This window comes from Perca fluviatilis, chromosome 3, assembly GCF_010015445.1.
Source record: "Perca fluviatilis chromosome 3, GENO_Pfluv_1.0, whole genome shotgun sequence".
Taxonomy (NCBI): Eukaryota; Metazoa; Chordata; class Actinopteri; order Perciformes; family Percidae; genus Perca; species Perca fluviatilis.
This window is the reverse complement of record NC_053114.1, coordinates 43,067,662-43,083,666: the sequence shown is the minus strand read 5'-3', so window position 1 is coordinate 43,083,666 and position 16,005 is coordinate 43,067,662. Positions and strand designations below refer to the sequence as shown.

General features: G+C 42.2%; 1 protein-coding gene across 1 annotated transcript in view; it reads left to right on the top strand.

Moving 5' to 3' along the window:
• Window positions 1–16,005, top strand: part of LOC120556519 (SH3 and multiple ankyrin repeat domains protein 2-like) — a 287,467-nt gene that overhangs the window by 221,521 nt on the left and 49,941 nt on the right. The window lies entirely within an intron of this gene.

The following is a 16,005-nucleotide window of genomic DNA, read 5'->3' as shown; positions in this document are numbered from 1 at the left end:
AACCCACCCAAACTTGCCCACATTTTTACATTCATGTGTTTTGTCAATCGTTTTTTACCCGCCTTTCAGGGCTGACATAAACATCTGTAATATGGCATCACCAGTTAATCCAGAAGAAGTCCTTTTCTTTTAGATTACGTTTGGCGTGTATACCTGCCTTGTAACGCCCACCATCATCCTGAGTTGTTGTGATATCCAGGCACTTTGATATATTTCACCAGGCCGTGAGATTGGCTCTAAAAATAGCCAGTTTGAGCTGCTGCGTCGGTTTCTGTGACGAGTCTCGCCATGTCGTAAGCCACGTTGCATTCCCACAACCGTGCTGTCGGATTGGTCTACGCTATGGCTACTGTTGAGAAGTAAATTTAGTATTTTCATGTTCCGTTTTTTAAGACATGCAGAGAGAGAAAGAAGGGGTGGTGGAGATGGAGAGAGAGGGAGGAAAAAGGCATTTGCCTTGAAAAACAAGAGGAATGTTCTAGTCATTCTGACACACTCTGCTATCACCCCGGGGGACTGACCCAGCCGAGCTTATCCCGCATGGGAGGTGAACGCACAAACATGCACTGATGCTCGGGCTGTCACATGAGCTTACATCCTCTTTTTGCTCTCTGCGTTTTTCCGCCGTTTTTGTCCCTCTCCGTCCTTCCATCTCTCTCTCTCTCTCTCTCTCTCTCTCCCCCTTTCCCTCTTCTCCGTCTACATCTCTGTGACACACACGCAGGCAGACACCTAAAGAAACGTAGTCATCATAATGTAAATACCCCCACGAAAAGCCTCCTACTTGCTCGCGGACTGTCCTCCAGTAGGAGGGTGAGTTATAGGAAGTGTCACTTGTCACCACTGGTTTCTCCCAGCCGCAATATTTTCTAACCTTCCCCAGAGCGAGAGAGGGAGGCTGGGTTGGAACCATGTGTGGGGGAGAAAAGGAGCGATTGTTCAGTACAGCCTGGATGGTTAACTGTTGTTGAAAACTCAAGACTAGGGCGGCACGATATGTGGTTCGTTTTTATCGTCGTCGCGATATCAAGGGGCGCCAATAAGCACCTCGCCAGGGTTTCTGCGGGGTCTTAAAGTGTATATCTCGCCAAAATGCAACCTAGGGTCTTTTTGTGAATGTACCCGAGTCAAACTTTCGTTTAAAAGCATATTTAGGACGGAAGCGCCACTTTTAAGATTGACCGTATTTTCGTTTTTCGGTCAAATGGGAGTGCTAGGGGCACTTTTATGCTAGCCTCAAAATAGTTATTTTTAAAACACTAAGAAGGCTCGACACAACATGAAACTATGCTCCAAGTATCACCAGGGGCTCTACACCTTAACTCCAGCATTGAGAACATTGGTTGTGTACCCAGAGTTTACTAAAAAGAAAGATTTTGAACAACTCACCGTAGCTGTTGTTGTTTCCGGCCGCAGCCAAAAGTCAAAAAGAATCGATCTCCGAATGCAGCGAAACAGGGAGGAGAGTAAAGACGGAAAGCTCCTAAAGCTTAGTTCCATATAAATGCACGGATAAGTCGTTGTTTTGTCGTTAGTGAAAAACAATACTGACCTTGTAGTTGTAAAAGGAGCCTCATATAAGAATGACATTTCCTCATATGGAGTCCGTTCATTCGCACTCGGATATCGACTCGTTTTGACTGCCGAGGTGGTGGCGGCCGGAAAAAACTAGAGCATCGGTGAGTTGTTCAAAACCTTTCTTTTTAGTAAACTCTGGGTACACAAACAAAATACGGTCAATCTTAAAAGTGGCGCTTCCGTCCTAAATATGCTTTTAAACGAAAGTTTGACTCCGGTACATTCACAAAAAGACCCTAGGTTGCATTTTGGCGAGAGTTACGCTTTAAAAAGTCTAAAATTTCAAAATTAAAATGTTAGGCCGTTAAAAAGTCTAAAATTTGCTGAAGTAATGGTTCTAGGTCTTAAATTATTTTAAACCTGTCTTAATTTTCCTACGTCCATGAACAACGCCTTCTAATCACCGGGTCTGTATGATATCGTAACGTTGGGAAAAAGTTAAAAAAACATTGGTGGAAAAGCAACAAAAGTGTCGTAAAAGACGTCCAAAACGTTGAAAAAAAGTTTCAATTTTGACCCAGAAAAACTAAAAGTTGCGCGGCCGACGGGAGGACAACACACGGGTTAAGCCGCTGCAGAGCTTGCTGACGCCGGCTACAGACCTCCGTTGTCTCAGCGGTAGTTGGTGGTTCAGTTACCCGAAAACAGGTGACTTTGAGCTGGGTACAAAGCACCGCGAGCTGCCGGTCGCTTCGACCGGTTAAATTTAGTCCACAAAACATGAGTGTTTTGCCGCGACGAAAGTTAAGATTAGGCACCAAACCACTCTAAAGAACACGCATTTCCTGGGTGAAAGGCTTTAGTTTAGTAAACTCCGCTCTCTGGTTTGAAAGTCCTGAATGTTAACACCCACACATGTTTTTCTGTAATGGTTGTAATGGTTTGATACATATTTTGCCTTTAACAAATATTGCGACCCCCCCCCCCCCTGCGATTTGGATATTGCACTAGTCCATATTGCGATTTCGATAAAATTGCAATTAATTTTGCAGCCCTTTTTTTGACTACAAATGAGACCAACATGCAACTTTTATCGCAGCCAATCAGCTTTCATGTTATTGGTGCGAGTCTCTTTCGGATTATACTTCAGACATTAAACAGATTTTATTTTTTAGCTTTGAGGAAGTGCAAGATTAGCGATACTTGGCTTGAAAAAACTGAATTTAGGGCTCCGTTGATGTTGTCATAAAGGTCTTAAATTTCATTCGTTATGGTCTTAAAAAGTCTTACATTTGACTTGGTGAAACCTGCAGAAACCCTGAGCGTGAAAGGCTGCGACATAACCCGAAAACTGCACTTTAAAATGTTATTTTATCATGTTATATTATGTTTATTACTGCCTTTTATATTCAATTCAATGTTCAATTTGTTCAATAACAGATTGTTGGAAATTATTTCCTTTCATTTGTTTTAAATCCAACAAACACTTTGTTGCATAGAATATACAAAGAATAGAAATGTAGAGTACAGAATACTGAAAGCAGCAGAACCGAGCACACTTTAATGTCTTTTTATCTATCGCAAGTAATATCGTTTGCGCGATATTCAACAACGTTACTGCATATTTTCCTCATATCGTGCAGCCCTGCTTAACATGTTAAAAGGGGCAACTGCAACATTATATGAGATCAGTAAGACAAGTAAAGTTTTGGTGTGCATGTGCATACAGTCATGTTGTTTATGCGTGGTGGTTTGAAGTATTCTTAAGATTAATAACACTGTTTTCCATTGTGCCTTCCAGCATGAATAATCATATATCTTTTTTGGCTCTATTACTCTCGTCACCTTTCATCTAATCTGTTTAGACAACAGGGCTAATATCGAACCTCAGTACTGTTAAAGCACCAACTAAAATGTATCCCGAGAACAGCATGTACGGAGAGTTGGCATTCAAATGCTTTTGGCAAACTCGTAGTCTCGTTCACTTATTCTTTCTTCAGACAAATCATCATTTTGTACATTTAAAACTGTATATGTGTTGAGACAAAACACTGCATATATAGCCTGGATGCCAGCCGAACTTAGCCCCGCCCACAACATTTGAGGTCGGGGAGTTGGGTCTGGACTTGATCCGTTGTGGAGCAACTATGCTCCAACCAGAGCTGTTCGGACCAATCAAATTGTCAGGGCGGGCTTTATATACGGTGATGGACAGATGATCAACGGTAACGTAATCAACCACGTCACCAAAGAGCGCTTGGGTTGAATTTGTTTACAACAAAGATGCCTGCCGCCGGAGGATTGAGACGTGTAGATTCCTCCATCGCGTCTGTTCTAGAAGATATCGACAGAGCGTTCATTTTAAAAGAGGAACAGAGACCCGCGATCAAGGCATCTGTCGATCGGAAAGATGTTTTTGTCTTCCTTCCTGTGATTCGGCAACGTCACATACCCCGTTGCTCTGATTGGTTGTAGGTCTATCCGTTGCTCTGATTGGTTGTAGGTCTATCCAGTTGCTCTGATTGGTTGTAGGTCTATCTGTTGCTCTGATTGGTTGTAGGTCTATCCAATTGAGTGCAGAGGCATTTTCTTTCCTGGTTCGGTTGAAACACACCCCCATAATCACAGCCCAGTGGATCAGCATCAGATTCTGACCAGAATCTGAGTCTGACCATGTCAGGCTGCTGCATATACACCTGTAGTCAGAATGTGTTCCCAAACTGTCCTGGCATCTTCATCACAATCCACTCTCATTGTGTCTTGGGGGGGGGGGGGGTTCATATTTTTAGGGGGGGGGGGAAAAATGTAATATTTTTACAGCGACAAAAAGTGCATCAATACTGTGTCCACCTATCGATCTTTTTTACATAAACTGCACCTGAGAATTTTTGGTCCAAGAATGATACAAAATTTAAATGAGATGAACAAACAGAAATATATCTTTTTAGATAAAACAGATGTTGAGAAAGTTTTCCTTTGGGGACATCGTTTGAAGTTGGATCGAAGGGTATTTAATTGCAATATATCGCCGGATCTCGCAATATGTTTAAAATTGCAATAATATTGTGACTAGGGCTGGGTACTGCCACTGATTTCCTGATTCAATTGGATTCCGGTTCATAGGGTCCCGATTCGATTTCCGATTCAATTCAATAACAATAACATTGAAAATATTTTTATTTTTATTATTTTTATTAAAGGTGCGCCTTGCAGAAAAGTTTTGGGAACCACTCTTCTTGTTCCATTCAATTCACTCCTTTTATCCGGAATTGTAATACAGTCTACAAAAATATTTCTGCTATTTATTTATATATATACAAAACTTTCCTTCATATTTTTTTTTTTTACACCACATGATCAAATCTAAAAAAAGTCTACATTATGTGTGCAAATTGAGCCGAGTTATTGCATATGGAACAAAGGAGTTTTTACTCCAAACCCATTCATATGATAGAGACAGAGATCATTCCTGGATTTTTTTGAATTCATTTCGGATCACTGAAAAAAAAAAAGGGGGGGGAACGTATGGGAAAAATCTATGATTATTCCTTTGTATTACGATGTGCATGTTCAAGTGTATTGGAGGGAATGATCATTTTGTATCATTATTCTCATTTGCATTGATCAGATTGATGTCATGATTTTGTACCAACAAAGATGTAGTTTCTTTAGTCTGTAGGATAGGATGTGTAGCGGGATGTCTCTCTACCTATTTTAGAATGGTTCACATATTTGCCTTTAACAATATTGCCTTGCGATTTGGATAATTAAGTGGAAAAAGTTTTAATTTGTAAATTGTATTGCATAATTATTTATTAATATAAATTTTTTTTTTTATTTTTTTTTGTTTGTATAGCGGGGGGGGGGCTTTGGTCTTTTTTTTTTTACCTACTTTAGTGTCTTGTGTGGGTCTCTTTTCCCTTTTTCCCCTCTGTCCTTCCTTGTCTGTGCGGCACGCTCGGGGGTGTTTCCTCCATGTAGCTCTCGATTTCCTATTTCTGTTCGACTATCGTGAGCTATATTTAATTTATTTTGGTCATCCCTACATTTTTCTGCATGTGGGTTATTTTTATCTTTGTCTACCTGTTTCCTCATCATGTTTTCTGATCCATGTTTGTAGTCAATTCTTTGTGTGTGGCGGCATCGTGGGTTTATTTCACATGTTTGAGTCCTGGTCCATGTCCATGTGTCGGTCCTTTGGGTGGTTTATGTGATGGGTGTTGGTGTTTTGGGATTTGGTGTTGATGTTCCTGTGTTATGTGTCAACATTCCTTCCTTACTTTTCATTAGTCTACATTTTTGTTTTTGGTTATTTTTCACGCTTTCCCCTCATCTGGTGTTTCCCTCTCTCATTCCCTCTACCGTTTCACCCTCTCATTCCCCCTGTCTGGCGTTTCCCTCTCTCCCCTGCTCTGGCGTTTCCCCTTTCATTCCCCTGCTCTGGCGTTTCCCCCTCTCATTCCCCCTGCTCTGGCGTTTCCCCTCTCATTCCCCCATGCTCTGGCGTTTCCCCCTCTCATTCCCCCTGCTTTGGGTTTCCCTCTCTCATTCCCCCTGCTCTGGCGTTTCCCCTTTCATTCCCCTGCTCTGGCTTTCCCCCTCTCATTCCCCCTGCTCTGGCGTTTCCCCCTTTCATTCCCCCATGCTCTGGCGTTTCCCCTCTCTCATTCCCCCTGATCTGGCGTTTCCCCTTTCATTCCCCCTGCTCTGCGTTTCCCCTTTCATTCCCCCTGCTCTGGTGTTTCCCCCTTTCATTCCCCCTGTTCTGGCGTTTCCCCTTTCATTCCCCTGCTCTGGCGTTTCCCCCTCTCATTCCCCTGATCTGGCGTTTCCCCCTTTCATTCCCCGCTCTGGCGTTTCCCCCTCTGTTCCCCTGCTCTGGCGTTTCCCCCCTCTCATTCCCCCTGCTCTGGCGTTTCCCCCTCTCATTCCCCCTGCTCTGGCGTTTTCCCCCTTTCATTCCCCCCTGCTCTAGGCGTTTCCCCCTCTTTTCCCCCTGATTGGCGTTTCCCCTCTCATTCCCCCTGTTCTGGCGTTTCCCCCTTTCATTCCCCCGCTGCCGTTTCCCCCCTCTCATTCCCCCTGATCTGGCGTTTCCCCCCTCTCATTCCCCCTGCTCTGGCGTTTCCCCCTTTCATTCCCCCTGCTCTGGTGTTTCCCCTCTCATTCCCCCTGTTCTGGCGTTTCCCCCTCTCATTCCCCCTGCTCTGGTGTTTTCGCTTATGGCTTGAAACTCTGTTTAAAAACCAAAATGTGGCGATGTAAATGTAGCCTAAAAGCAGTTTCATGCATCTTGTGTTCAGCGCGCCGCGGTCGGGGCGCTGCAGACAGTCTGGTCTGGTCTTTCATGCTGATTGCAGTCAGAGCAGCTCAAAGAACGGACTTCTTCTCTCTTGTAGCCAGTCATTGCAACACGTTACAAAATCTTGCAGGTGCACGGCTCGGCGATCAGACCCAGGCCGCGTTTGCGTCACATCGCTGCCTTCACCGCGCCGACCGCGCTGAACGCAAGAAGCATGAAAGTGCTTTAAGTCTTCTATAAATATGTCCACGTGTCCACTTGGAGTTTAAATCCAAACGTGTGCATCGGTAAGCAAAGTGTTGCGTTGTATGTGCTCGGCCGATGTTCTCGGGGGTGTCTATGTGCTTGGTAAAGACACCGTGAGAACAACACAATACTAACGTACATTTGAACAAGACCTCCCTTTGTTTTTGCAGACTTTAACTGTCAGAATTAATAGAAATTAATTGAATGCTGCCACTTCTGATTGGGACAGTGACTGGTGGATGTAAGAAGGCATTTTGAAGTGTGCAGACTGTAGTCGTGGGATGATTTGGAACTCGCTGTTCATTGCGTCTTCTATTCGTTGAAATGTGCATGAAAGTAATATAGCTGTTTTATAAAACTGCTGTTGCCATAACAGTGTAAGTCCTTACCTGTGTGGTGCATTGTACTGTATCATAGACCACTGCACAGTTGTAAACAAAAAAAAACAAGTAGATTTCCTGTTGCGGTGTATGTGAATGACATCATGGGACAGGAAGTTAACAAGGGTCCAGGCTGTTGCCTAGCAATGGAATTCCATTGAAAAGGTCTATACTAGAGCTGCAAAGGTTAATCGATGAGTTGCCAACTTATAAATAAATCGATGAATCGGTTTGAGTCAAACTTCTCTGATGTCAGCTTCCTAAATGTGAACGTATTCTAGTTTCTTCTCTCCTCTGGGACAGTAAACTGAATATCTTCGACTTGGGGACAAAACGAGACATTTGAGGACGTCATGTTGGGCTTTTTGGGAAACACTGATCCACATTCTTCACCAGTTTCTGACATTTTAAAGACCGAACAACTAATCCATTATGGAGAAAAATGATGGACAGATGAACTGACAATGAAAAGAATTGTTAATTGCAGCCCTGTAGTATACCTACCTACTTAAAGGTATGACACAGTCAAATATGTATTTGACTGTTTCATTTTGTCTCATTAAGCTAGGTTTTAGTCCCACATGTGCAGTAGAAGGGTGGGTGATGAGAACAGGAGTATTTACAGTAGAGCTGGGCAATATATCGATATTATATCGATATCGTGACATGAGACTAGATATCGTCTTAGATTTTAGATATCGTAATATGACATAAGTGGTGTCTTTTCCTGGTTTTAAAGGCTGCATTACAGTAGAGTGATGTCATTTTCTGAACTTACCAGACTGTTCTAGCTGTTCTATTATTTGCCTTTTCCCCACTTAGACATTATATCTACATTACTGATGATTATTTATCAAAAATCTCATTGTGGAAATATTTTGTGAAAGCACCAGTAGTCAACACTACAATATTGTCGTCAGGATGCTGTGTCTGAAAGTATAATCGTCATTTGTGTGCGTGCGTGCGTGTGTGCGTGTGTGTGTGTCTGTGTGTGCGTGTGTGTGTGTGTGTGTGAGATGCAAAGCTGTTTGGTTAATACCACTGATGAATTAGATGTGTGTTTGAATTAAAGAGGCACGCTTTTGTTTAATTAACAATCAAGTGGTGTCACATTTCATCTGCTGATTCACCCGTTTAGGTTATTAGACTGTATTATGTTCAGCACCAGGAGCTGTCCACTGTGTGACCTAACGAACAGCCAGATACGTGATGCAGAACAGGAGCAGTGTCCGTTTGCTCTCCACATCAAGGTATTGATTATTGCTCCTATAATAGATCCATAGATCCCTTAGATATAATGGAAAATAGCCCGCATATCTCCAAATCTTGGATAGTGTGTGTGTGTGTGTGTGTGTGTTGGGTGCACGGCAGAAACAAAGATCAAAGAAACCCAAATTTCCAGCACTCACCAGCTATGTTTTCATCCACTAGTCAATCGAATTAACTGAAGTTTGCTAAAACAACATTCATGTGAATAAAGCCGGTGAAAGTGTGTTTCCATCCAACGGCTTTAAAGCAATTAAAAACTTGTGCTTAATGACGTAATGACGTGCTGACAGATCAAGCTATAATAAGAAAAAAAAAACAATGCTATCAAAACATCGCTATGACGATGCCGGTGCACGTTAAAGGTGCAGTAGGTAAGACTTATAAAAACCAACTTTCTGTCATATTTGCTGAAACTGACCCTATGTTCCAGTAGAACTACATGGACCACCTACAGCCTGTAGTGTGATTTGCAAAGATCCAGCGCTCCCTGTTCAGATGCACCAATCAGGACCAGGGGGGGTGTCTAACTGCGTGTCAATCACTGCTCATGTACACGCATTCATTCTCCCTTGTGGGGGACTTAGGGCTTAGGAGACTGTTTTGGGCTTGGACTGAGAAGTTGTTGATGTTAAGCTAAGTCCTGGATCTTCACAATCCTACCTACGGCCCCTTTAATGGTGTGTGAATGATAGCTCCAAACAGTAAACGTAAATTAAATTTGAAAAGTCTCTCGTCATTTGTCCACTTCTATCTGTCTTTGTTGACACCATGTCTTTTCTTCTTCGTTTTATGGCCGGTTGCAACCATAAAATGACCCAAGACGTAGTTCACTATTACTAATTACTATTCATCATAAGGCTCATTTGTCTGTGCAAACATCACGTTGGTGTTAACCAGCTCCGCCCAAGGCTGAAGAGGCTTTACAGGGAGACCTGGTTTGGGGGTTGCTGGTGTGTATTTTACTTGCAGGGCGTCTTACTGAAATGCTCCAGAATCCTTGTGCATCAAGTGTTGGAAGAAAAGGCTTAGGCGCTGTGGAATAGATTGTGGATTTCAGTCAGTGTTGTACCCTCGCATATTACAAATCATATCACAGCTGCCGAGAAACAAAACAGAGTCAGAGGAAAGGCACATTGTCTATTTTGAGCTTTCCTGTATGATTCCATAACGACTGTGTGTCTGTGTGTCTGTGTGTCTGTGTGTGTGTGTGTGTGTGTGTGTGTGTGTGTGTGTGTGTGTGTGTGTGTGTGTGTGTGTGTGTGTGTGTGTGTGTGTGTGTGTGAGCAGCTCAACACTGGGGATGGGTTTATTTTCTGTTTCTGCTAAATGGAGCATCAAATGAGGAGAGCAAACTGTATCTGTGTCTGCAGCTCTCCCTCGGTATGATTTCAGCTCGCTCTCTCCTCATCTCCCGTTTGTTTTATCGTAAATTTCTATTGACCCCCCCCCCCCTTTAATCATCCCATCAGTCTGCTTCCATCTGAAAGCCAGAACCACAGATGTATCCCTAACGAACATGTTAAAAAAAATAAAAAGTCGGACATATTCACAGCTGCACAGCCTCTGGCTAGTTAGCCAACCGCAGCTCGTATTCCTTAACAAGAGTGAGCCGAATATCGCCACACTGGTATTTATTTTATTTATAATGCAGTTTCTATGAAAATATTTATTGAAAAATCCATATGGAATAGTACAGTATAGAGCAGGGCTTTTTGAAGTCCCCCTCCCCCCCAAAAGCATAAATAGGTTTGAACGTATTTTTACAACTGAAATAAAAAATGTATTAGAGAGAAAGTAGGTCACTTGAAAAAGGTACCGGTACCAGATTCCAGGTAGTGGTATCGGTACAAAAGTTGAGCAAGAACACAGAGAACTCAACTTAAATGTGTGTTGCTTAAAAGTTCTAAGTAAGTTGATTCACTTCGGTCCAGACCCCCGACCTCAAAAAAAATTCAGAGAATTTCAGAGAAGCCCTGGCATAGAGGATCATTGCGGTGGTTAGACGTGCAGCTCCAACTGAAAAAGCATTGTACGGTCTGCACGATATGAGGATAATATCTGGCTCATTGGCTGTCGCCGTCATTGGCTTTTTGGAGCCAGAAGTGACCATATTTTCACGAGAGGGCGAAGCTGGGGAGGGCAAAGCCAGTGTTGGTTAATGGTTACAATGGCGCTGTGCTAAGCTAAACGCTAAAGGGGGAAATTTCCAAACTCCAGGCTTTTAAAACCACAGTCCACAAACCAATAGGTGACATCATGCACGCTACTTCTACTATTTTTACAGTCAAGTGTTTTAACAGTGCGGGCTGATGTCTTTGTTATCATCCTGCCATTTATTCAGTGTACCTGGCCATCGTTTTAAGTTCACTGAGAGGTGTGTGTGTGTGTGTGTGTGTGTGTGTATGTGTGTGTGTGTGTGTGTGTGTGTGTGTGTGTGTGTGTGTGTGTGTGTGTGTGTGTCTTTGCGTCCGCAAGAGTGCACATGGGCCCTGTTTTCTTTTTAATGTACATTAGCAGAACATATCCATTTGCATGCATGATTCAGGGCTCGGCTAAACATCAATCTTTCATTTCCTCTTACAGCTTGGCACGGGGACGCACGCATGCATTTTGTGCAGCCGTTCACAAGCACTCGAATCATTTGCCTAAATGTGTTTAAGTGGGTGCTTGTCGGAGTCCCCCATCAATAACGGCAGTGCTTCAGTGGGCTGCGCATTCATATCTATAAAACAGATTCTCTACTTTGAGAAAGTGAATGAGGGGAGGCGTCTGCTGCGACGTGTGACGGAGGAAAAGGACTCACTGTGAAGACGTATTCAGATCCTTTACTTAAGTAAAAGTACTAATACCACACTTTGAAAATACTCTGTTACAAGTTAAAGCTCAGCTGGACTTGTAGCCGTTATATTGTCGGCTAGTTTACTTTAGAATCAAACATCAGATTTTATAAACTACATGTGTTCTGTGTGCAGTAATCTTAATGTGTAAAGTAACTAGTAACTAAAGCTGTAACAGATGAATGTAGTGGAGTAACTAAAGTAACTAGTAACTAAAGCTGGAACAGATGAATGTAGCGGAGTAACTATAGTAACTAGTAACTAAAGTAACTAGTAACTAAAGCTGTAACAGATGAATGTAGCGGAGTAACTAAAGTAACTAGTAACTAAAGCTGGAACAGATGAATGTAGCGGAGTAACTATAGTAACTAGTAACTAAAGTAACTAGTAACTAAAGCTGGAACAGATGAATGTAGCGGAGTAACTAAAGTAACTAGTAACTAAAGCTGGAACAGATGAATGTAGCGGAGTAACTAAAGTAACTAGTAACTAAAGCTGGAACAGATGAATGTAGCGGAGTAACTAAAGTAACTAGTAACTAAAGCTGTAACAGATGAATGTAGCGGAGTAACTAAAGTAACTAGTAACTAAAGCTGTAACAGGTGAATGTAGAGGAGTAAAAAGTACAATATTTCTCTCTGAAATGTAGCGGAGTAGAAGTAGAAAGGGGCACGAAAAGAAATGACTCAAGTAAAGTACAAGTACCTTAACATTTGGACTGGAGTACAGTACTGGAGTAAATGTACTTAGTTACATTCCACCACTTTTGGGGCGCATTAGGGCCGGGACGATATGCTTTAGTCCCGATTTAATTCTTTCACGACGCATGGGTGCCGATACGATTTGTATTGCGATTTTCATTTATTGCGATTCTAGAAGCATTGGGATTTGATAGTATTTAGTATTGCGATTTTCTTTTCCTTCTTTAACAACAACAAAAGTTGAATATTGAATATTACACTTCTAGAGACAATATATCATGGGACATTTCTAAAAATTAATAGTTTTTTAAGAAGAATGCACATCACATGTCAGTCAGTCAGTCTGACATTTATTTCCTTTGTAAAGTAGAACATAACATGTTTTCTGCATTTTTTGCTGTCGCTCTGTTTAGCTGGAAACAGATATGATGTAGTCGCCGTCGGCGGTACGTATAAACAGAAAATATTTAGGTGAGTCATACGGCAAAAATAAAAAGATTCTAGGGGAAAAGAATCGATTTAAAAAATTGTCGCAAACAACCCATGATACATACGATTCTCGATTATTTTCCACCCCTACTAGTAACTAAAGCTGTCAGATGAATGTAGTGGAGTAAAAAGTACAATATTTCCCTCTGAAATGTAGCGGAGTAGAAGTAGAAAGTGGCATGAAAAGAAAAGACTCAAGTAAAGTACAAGTAAGATAAGATAAACTTAATTAAAAAACAATAATTCCTTAGTAAAAAAAAATAAGTAAATAATTGAATAGTAGTATAACCAAAAGAGATCCTCCCAGAGATCCCCCAAGTACCAGTAGCAAATATAATTAGTTATATTCCACCACTGCACTGTTGATATGGCGATCACCTGTTTGCTGCACGTGAAAGGCCAAAAGTCAGGAGGTCAGATGTAGAGCCCGACCGGTAAAGGATTTTTAAGGCCGATATCGATACAGATACAGATATCGGCAGGTATATATTTAAAAAAAAAGAAGTGGAGATTTGGAGTTATTTATGAGTCCTCACTAAAATAATATGATAATGAAGTTTAAAAATAAACTTGTTTTATTGTCAGAACAGAACAGAGGAACATCAAAATATATTAAAGTTCTGATAAATAAAATGTATAAAAACACAAACTTAAGATATGAAACTTTGATGTGGCCGGGTTGGCTTAGTGGGTAGAGCAGGCGCACGTGTACTGAGAGGTTTTTTGCCTCGATGCAGAGGTTCAGGGTTCGAATCCGACCTGTGACGATTCCTCCTTTCACACCTAGCTGTCCTGTCAAAAATTAAAGGCGGAAAAGCCCCCCAAAAAAGATATGAAACTTAAAGGGTTAAACACGAGAGTTACCAACAGGGAGGTTGTAGAGCGCCCTCTGGTGGACAGGCTACGCAACGCCAACACTCAGAACACGGTTGAAGGGGGTTTCGTCCATTTTTATTTTATTTTTTAAATATTAATTTATCGGCCATTATAAAGGCCGATACCGATAGTTTGGAAAATGCTTATTATCGTCTGATGATATCGGCCCGCCGATATATCGGTCGGGCTCTAATAGGATGTGATTCATTCCTCTCCTGTGGTAGACAGAGTAACGCTCGGCCAGCAGACCGTAGCAGAGTTCTGCCCCGTGGCCACAGTGGGTGGCCTGGTCGCTCATCATAATTGCGCGCTGTCCTTTGGGATCGTCCCAACGCTGATGAATAAGCCGATGGCCGAGTGCATCATAGTATGAACCTGGAAAGAGCATAATATGGGCTCATTTTCTCTGCCTTCCTGGTTCACATTACCCAATGTAAGGGCTGGGCATGAAAAATATAATATTGATATAAAATATAGATATTCATTCATTCAACCTTTGTTTATCCTTTGAGAGATCATTGAGGTGCGACCCTAATTTTCTTTTCTTTTTAACCCTCTGATGATGAAAGACCCTTCGGCGTGAAATCTGCCAAATCCGTCCATCTAAGTCTCTCACAGCCTTAGGGAAAACACTGGTACTGCAGCTAACTTTCGGCTGCAGCCTGAATTGATGATTTGTGAAAGCACAGGGACCTTTTTTTTTGACAGATACAGTTAAAGCGTCTTACTTTGTCTTCTAGTCTTTTAAATAATTGTGTTTGTTTCCCATTAGTTCCGCTGCATTCCTCACTCTTTGCCATCTCTTCTGATTGCGTCTGATGGGGAGTGTGTACAGCTGTTTCAAGCAGTCCCCTGCCTCCCTGTGTCTCCAAGTGCAGATGACAAAGCCATTTTGTTTTTAAGAATTCAAGAGGACAAGTTAGAAAACCTTCTGAGAATTAGACAAATAAAGCCCCAAATACAGCTTTCCTCACAGAGAGAGTCGTTCAAACCTGCAGCTGAGATGATATTTCTGTTCGGTAGATCATATTCAGTTTTGAGTTTCCTGGTAGCGGTGTGACGATACATCAGTCTGGATCGATATATATCCATTCAACAATCACTTGGGAGCAATATATGTAAAGAGTAGGACATTTAGAAATTAATAACTACCATGAACTTATCTTTTACTGATCAGTCAACAAAACACACACATTGATACCGATATCCCTGAATATCGCCATGGGGATCTACTGTGTCCATCTGGCTCTGTGATTGATTATTGGCTTGGACTACTACAGAGGCATGTATACTAACGCTGGATTTCCACAGGCAGCTGAAATAATCGCTCTGTAGCCAATGAGAGGGCAGACTCGCGAACACGCCTCCAATATATTCTACCGTGTATACACACATGCTATACGTGCAATTTAAAAGATTGTGATCTTCCTATAGCCTATTTTATGATACATCTCTGTATGACTACAGCGATGCTAACAGCTAGCTTGGCAGAGGGTTGCCCAGGCAGTTGATATTCCTGGTGGGGTTTTACATATATTTGTTTTAGTAGTTTAGTAGTAACGTTAGCATTGTAACAATGACAACTAGCTGGTTGCTAGTAATGTAATGTTATTCAAACTAAACCAAACTTAAGCCTTAACCCTAAGCGATGTCATGCGTTTTTTAGGCTACAACACAACAAACATCTCACTATCTGCTAGCTGCCTGTCCTCTGAACACACTGTAAAAAACATCTCCTCACTATCTGCTAGCTGCCTGTCCTCTGAACACACTGTAAAAACATCTCCTCACTATCTGCTAGCTGCCTGTCCCCTGAACACACTGTAAAAACATCTCCTCACTATCTGCTAGCTGCCTGTCCCCTGAACACACTGTAAAAACATCTCCTCACTATCTGCTAGCTGCCTGTCCCCTGAACACACTGTAAAAACATCTCCTCACTATCTGCTAGCTGCCTGTCCCCTGAACACACTGTAAAAACATCTCCTCACTATCTGCTAGCTGCCTGTCCCCTGAACACACTGTAAAAAACATCTCCTCACTATCTGCTAGCTGTCTGTCCCCTGAACACACTGTAAAAAAACACGGTCTCTGTAGACAGCCCAGGCTAAACAAACGGCAACAAAAACAAACTGCGCCAACCTGCACCACCAAACATAACAAACAGCGTTCCAGCCAATAACCGACAAGAAGGAGTTGGTTGAGCCTTCACCGCAGCAGCGTTAGCATGTAGGCTACTTCCACAATGCGCGTTCACGACTGTTTTCAGGAAGCACGGAAGGGAGGGGGAGGGGACGGGATGAGGTGGAGGGAGGGGCGAGCTAGCCTCCGTTTTGTTTGAAAATACTTTGAAAGTCAACAAGAACTAACGTCACCCAACGTCACTT